This window comes from Anthonomus grandis, chromosome 1, assembly GCF_022605725.1.
Source record: "Anthonomus grandis grandis chromosome 1, icAntGran1.3, whole genome shotgun sequence".
Lineage (NCBI taxonomy): Eukaryota > Metazoa > Arthropoda > Insecta > Coleoptera > Curculionidae > Anthonomus > Anthonomus grandis.
In genome coordinates, this window is record NC_065546.1 from 38,492,099 (window position 1) to 38,498,868 (window position 6,770).

General features: G+C 36.8%; 1 long non-coding RNA gene across 1 annotated transcript; it reads left to right on the forward strand.

Moving 5' to 3' along the window:
- Positions 1-292: 292 nt before the first annotated feature.
- LOC126743428 (uncharacterized) lies at positions 293-1,784 on the forward strand. Its single transcript, XR_007662868.1, has 3 exons — positions 293-359; positions 1,381-1,619; positions 1,674-1,784. It is a non-coding gene; the product is annotated as an uncharacterized LOC126743428 (long non-coding RNA).
- The last annotated feature ends 4,986 nt before the right edge of the window (positions 1,785-6,770 follow it).

Below are 6,770 nucleotides of genomic sequence, written 5' to 3' on the forward strand. Positions count from 1 at the left end.
ATTGAGTTTTTGCAACTATATCGTGAATATTCAGCTTTATGGAAAATTAAAAGTACAGAATACAGTGACAGAAACCTAAAAAATAATGCATATAAAGTATTAGTTGAAAAATATAAAGAGGTTGACCCAGAAGCGGACAAAGAAATTGTAAAAAAAAATAAGCAGTTTAAGAACTAATTGCAGAAAAGAGCTTAAAAAGGTAAAAGCATCCTTCAGATCTGGAACTAGCACTGATGATACCTATGTACCTTCTTTATGATATTTCAAGGAATTAAATTTTTTGCAAGACCAAGAAATACCTGTAAAATGAGAAGAAAGGATATTTGGACGTGGATGAGCAAAATACATCAGAGGTAGAGGTAAGTGAAAGACAAAGTCCTATGTATTTATTTATTTATTTATTACATATTACATATCAATTTTAAACAACATTGTCCTGCCAAGAGACTTTCCCTTCGTTTTTGAAGTAATCACAGAACTTTTGTCTCACATTTTTTGCAGAAATTGATGCGTTTCGTCCTCGTAAGGCCTGTAGGGAATGTAACTGGGTTTGTTCTATATTAATATTTGTACTGTTGTCGGAATTATTGCTTTTTGACATATCTGGATACTGGCATTTCATTTTGCGTCTCAGAAAGTTGTGAAGATAGCAGCAAGCTAAAACTACTTCTTTCTACTTTTTCAGGTGATAAATTAATTATCGTCAAAAGTAATCTAAAACGCGACACTAATATACCAAATGTGTTTCCACAATTCGTCGGGTACGAGATAATCTATAATTAAATACTCTTTCTTCTCGTGTTAAATTTCTTTGTGGAAAAGGTTTCATAAAATTATCTTTTAGTGTAAATGCCTCATTCCCCATAAAAACAAATGACAATTGATAATTACTGTTGTGTAATATTCTTGGAGGAGGGAGATTTAATTCTTCATTTTCCAGCAACTGTCCAAATTTAGTATTTGCAAGCACGGCTCCATCTGACATGCGTCCATTAGCTCCAATATCGACCATAATGAATTCATAATTTGAATCTACGATACCCATTAATACAATACTAAAAAATTGTTTATAGTTGTAGTATTCAGACCCAGATCCTTTTGGCTTTTTTAGGGCAATATGCTTGCCGTCTATGGCCCAACGCAAGGTGGAAAATTCCTACTGTTTTCAAATCCTTTGGCAACTGTAACCCATTCTTCAGAATTTTTTGGAATCTAAAATTATAGAAATAATCGTATTAGTAAAATTGCATTTAATTTGAAGGAGCTGTAGCATAAAGCAACCAAAGTATTTAAATATTATCTGTGAAAATAGCAGACTGTTTTTTCGCCCTTTGCTTTCAATTATTTTAGTTTTATAAAAATGTTGTATTTTTGTTTTAGGAGGAAGATGTACATATTAACCAGAGGCCAAAAGCAGCTATAGAGCGACCGCCAGCAAAAAGACAATCGATGGCCTCTCAAAAACATTTACTTAATTTGGCATGTGAGTATTTACAACGCTCAGATGAATATGAAAACATCGGAATAACATGGGAGAATGAATTAAAAAAAGATGAATTCGGAGCAACAAATTTATGCAAAAAAAGCGATCAACGATATTTTGTATGAAGGACAGTTAGGTACTTTACATTAAAACTCCGTAAAAATCAATGAACCTTTAAATACATCTGCAGCTTTTCAACACCAACCTCAGCAGCTAGAAAGGTCCAATTGGTCATTTGTAACTACTACACCACTCGTCACCGCTGTCACCGCAACCGACATTTCCACAAGGGCAAACGGAGCAGTTTTCAAGTTCAACTGACAGTGTTGCTACATATTTTTCAAGTTACTCGGCCAAATAAAAATGTATTACCATTAATTATTTAGAATACCTTTGTTTACATTTTTCTGATAACATAAAAAATATTTCCTTACCTGAATGTATTTTTGCAAATTTGTTATTATAGCTTCACATGTTTCCAAAATATTTCCACTGATAGTTTGTGGTGCTATCGCAGAGCTAAATTTTAAGTCTTCAAAACTTCGTCCTGTTGCTAAAAATCGGAGTGTTGGTTAACCGTTCTGTAGGTGACATAGCACTCCTCATCACCGTATTTTGTTTTAAAATTAGTGGTTATATAATTTCCAACAACTCATTGAATGAGTCGTTATTCATACGTAAATAATTTTGGTAATCATTCGGTTCACTCAACTTTAAATCGCACAGTAAATTCTCGCTTGTAAATTCACTTCGTTTAAGATACCAATCTTTAGACCAACGCCGCCATTTTGGTTCTTTTATAGAAGAACAATATAAAACTATTGCCAAACAGGTTTTCTGTTTTTTAGACATAATTCAATTGCTCTTCGTGCTTTCTGATATGTATACTAACCAGATGTGGACATATATTGCATAGTCTAGGTTAAAAAATATTGATCAATACAATATTGCCCAATATAATATTGTGCAATATAATTGAGCGTCTAGGGGGGCTTTTAATCCACATTGGTACGTAATTACGGATACATGAGGCTGTCAAGCCTATCCGTGACTTTTATCCCATCCGCTAGAGAAAGATAATTTTTAGTGTTTACAGTGTTAACCTTCCACAATTGCTTTAACCTATTTTTATGCCTTAATTGTAAAGGAGTTCTCGGATCCCATAGAGGTTTTCTGACATAAATTAATAAAACCAACATTTCGTCATCTAATTTGCTGTGTTTTTGGCCACTAAAGTTAAAATATTGTCCTCATTGGCGCAAAGCTCGAAGGTAAAACCCTGGTTTTCCTCCATATACTGGGTGATAGATGGTTAATGGTACCTTAGACGTTTACGGAAAACGAAAAATGTTTTTTTTTATTTCAAAATTTGGCATCATGGATTTTAGCTGGTGATCTAACTATTAAAAATATTTTTAGCGATACAGTGTTGCCGGATATACAAAAAAATAGGAGCAACTTTGTTATTTTAAATAGAATACTTTGTATATTATTTTATTTCACGATCCGTTATCACTTTATGATTGGTTTCATATAAGTTATTCCTATACCTATCTTTAGTGGTTTTCGAGAAATTAATTATTTTCTTTATTTTTTGACCAAAACATATCTCCAAATAAATTTTTATTACTACGGCACTGGAACGTGCAGTAAATTGAAATTATAAGCGTAATTTACGGAAAAATTGTACATTAGTTTTCACTATAAAAATTTGTTTTCCGTTATACAGGGTTGCTCAAAATTAGTGATTTTACCGGTAGATACAAAAATTGTGGTGTGTGCATTTTTTTAAATGGAACACACTGTATATTATAACATATTCTGAAAGGAATTTGAAATCCCTTTCTAACGAGGTATCATGTTCCTATATCTAAGTAATTCAATTTCTAAAATAAAAGCAATTTTCTGTAAAAATCGGAATATTTTGACATATTTGCTTTAGATGGCCATGAAAGGTCATGACAGCTGCATTACTCCAGGACAGTTCGATTTCTGGAAATCAAGTTAGATCCCAAACTCTCCTGGTACGATCATGCAGACACCAGAATGAAGAAGGCCACCTGCGCGCTATGGGCCTGCAGGCGGGCTTTCGGCTTTAACTGGGGTCTGTCTCCTAAGATTCTCCACTGGATCTACTCGCGCATTGTGAGACCTCTCCTCACATACGGGGCTATCGTTTGGTGGCCATGTACGGAGAAAGCGAAAATTCGTGCTCAACTGGACAGAGTCCAATGTCTTGCATGTCTCAGCATAACGGGTTCCATGCGGACGGCGCCAACTAGAGCGCTCGAGGCTCTGCTGAGTCTTCCGCCTCTGGACCTCGTTGTGCAATTCGAGGCAATGAGGACTGCGTACAGGCTATACGTCCCCGGCGAACTACGTGCTGGCGAGATCGGTCACGCAAAAATTTGGTCACGGGCCATACAGGAATGTCCTCTCCTTCTGAAGGGCACTGACTGCATGGCTCCAGTGACTGTGGACTGCGAGGGATTCGTGACGCACATTGCAGGTAGAGAGGAGTGGCAGCATTCCAACAGACCTGCATTGCTAAATAGGGGGATCATCTGGTACACAGATGGCTCCAGAATGAATAACAGAGCTGGATCAGGGCTTTGTGGTGGGATCCCACATACCAGTAGGGCATACTCGCTGGGGGAGCACGCCACTCTCTTCCAGGCCGAAGTATTCGCTGTATTTAAATGCGGACAGAAAATCCTAAGCTGCGGACACCGCAATACAGTCGTATCAATATGCTCGGACAGCAGAGCTGCCATTAAGGCTATCATGGCCGCAAAGGTAAGCTCCAAGCTTGTACTAGAGTGCATAAAAGTCCTGAAAAAACTGGTGCAGGTTGGCTGCAGGGTCCAGCTCGTCTGGATACCTGGCCACGCAGGCCATGCAGGTAAAGAGGAAGCGGACTCTCTTGCCAGACTGGGATCCGCGAATGTGCCGATGGGGCCGGAACACATAGTTGGTATCGCCAAATGCGTTGCGGTCGCGTCAATGAAGGGTCTGCTGGACAAGTGGACCTACCGAAGATGGACTGAGTCCCCTGCTATGAGACAGGCCAAAGCGCACATGGGTGGGCCCTCTGCCTGTCTCACCAAAAATCTTCTACGCCTAAAAAGACGCGAAATTCGGCTAGTGACAGGTCTTTTAACCGGTCACTGGCACTTAAGAAGCCATTTCCATACTATCGGTATTGCGGACAACCCGGAATGCCGATGGTGCTCTGAGGAGGAGGAAACCGTTGACCATGTAGTCGGGGAGTGCCCAGCACTCACGCGCGCCAGGTTCAAATACTTGGGTAACACTTTCAGTGTACCGAGTGACTTTAAGTCCTTCAGACCAGAGATCTTATCGGTTTCTCTAAGGCCGTTAGGCTCTGGTAACCCCCGGTGGGGCATGACGGGTCCATTAGGAGACCTATATGCATAACTGCCTTGGCAGCCCACTGTTTCGACAATTCAATTCAATTCAAGGTCATGACGCAACAATGCTATGCTATTGATGTTTGACAGTTATATTTAGTTGATTAATAGTAAATACGCTTGGCTGTTTTTTTAAAATAGTGACCTAAAAATACATCAAAAATGAGAAGTTTTGATGAATATACATATTTATTATTTGTGGACAATGTAACAAAATTGTAGCAAGAATATGCAGAAAGTTCAACGAAATGTACCGCAATTTACAAAAAATGGATAAAAGAAAATTTGTGCAAATACAAAATAACTACCTATACAATTTGGTTCACAACTTAAAAATAATACAAGTTTACCCAAGCCTGTAACGTCTGATAAGGACAACATCGTGAATATTTTAGTCTATACTTTCACGCATATCCACAAGTATCCATCCGGAGTGCAGCAGATGATTTAGGCCTAACTTATTATTCTGTGCAAGAAATTTTGGACAACAATAATATGTATCCCTTTAAATTGTCAAAAGTGCATCAGCTGAAACTGGTTGATTACCAACGTCGCTTTCGATATTGGAAGACACTTCTGACATGCACTCAAGAGGATCCAAACTTCCTAAAAAAAATAATATGGACAGATAAAGCTTTCTAGAGAAGGTATTTTTAATAGAAAAAATCAACATTTTTGGGCCAATCCACATGCAATTAAGGAAATGGGATTTCAAGAAAAATTTAGTTTTAATGTTTTTTGTTTACTAAAAGCCAATCAAATAGCTCTTTTCATTTACGACGGGTCATTAACTCCCATAAATACCTTAAGATTTTGCGCTCAATAATAGAAGATTTTCTGAAAAATTTAACGCAAGAAGATTATCGCACTTGTTGGTTCCAATTGGATGGGGCACCCGCTCATTGCACTGACGAGTTATTTGAGAAATTCGATGACCGCTGGTTAAGGCGTTTGGGAGCATGGGATTGGCCTGCGAGATCACCTGATCTAACACCATTTGATTTTTACTTTCGGGGTAATTTGAAGCGGGTAATGTGATTACAAGACACCGGAAGTAAGTGATGTAAAAAAAAAAGAAAAGTAAACAGGAACTACGTCAACGACTTATCAATTGCATTGGCCAACAAGATCCTTCTGAAATACAAGCAGCGATAACACATGCTGTACAACGCAGGATTTTGAAGTGCTTAGAAGTCAATGACATCATTTTGAAAATTTATTGTAAATTACTTATAATCTTAGGATAACTAATTAAATCATTCTTAAGTTATGAAACAAATTTTGTATTTTGTATTCGCACAAATTTTCTTTGATCCATTTTTTGTAAATTAGGGTGCATTTCGTTGAACTTTCGGCATGTTTTTGCTACAATTTTGTCACATTATCCATAATAAATAGATTCATAAAACTTTATTTGAATAACTATTTCTTTCCATTTCAATTAATTTTTAGTTAACTATTTTATAGAAACACCTTCGTGTATTATTATTATTGATCAACTAAATGTAACTGTCAAACGTCAATAGCATAGCATTATTTGGTCATGACCTTTCATAGCCGCGTAAGGCAAATATGTCAAAATATTCCGATGTTTACAGAAACTTGCTTTTATTTCAGGAACCGTTTTATTTCAGAAACTACTTAGATATAGGAATATGATACCTTATTAGAAAGGGATTTAAATTTTCTTTTAGAATATGTTATAATATACAGGGTGTTCCATTTAAAAAATGCATTTTTCACAGTTTTAGTAACTAGCGGTAAAATCACTAATTTTGATGGATTCTGTATAATGTAGAACAAATTTTTATAGTGAAGACAATACGTTTTGGTATAAGCAGCAACGCTACATCGCT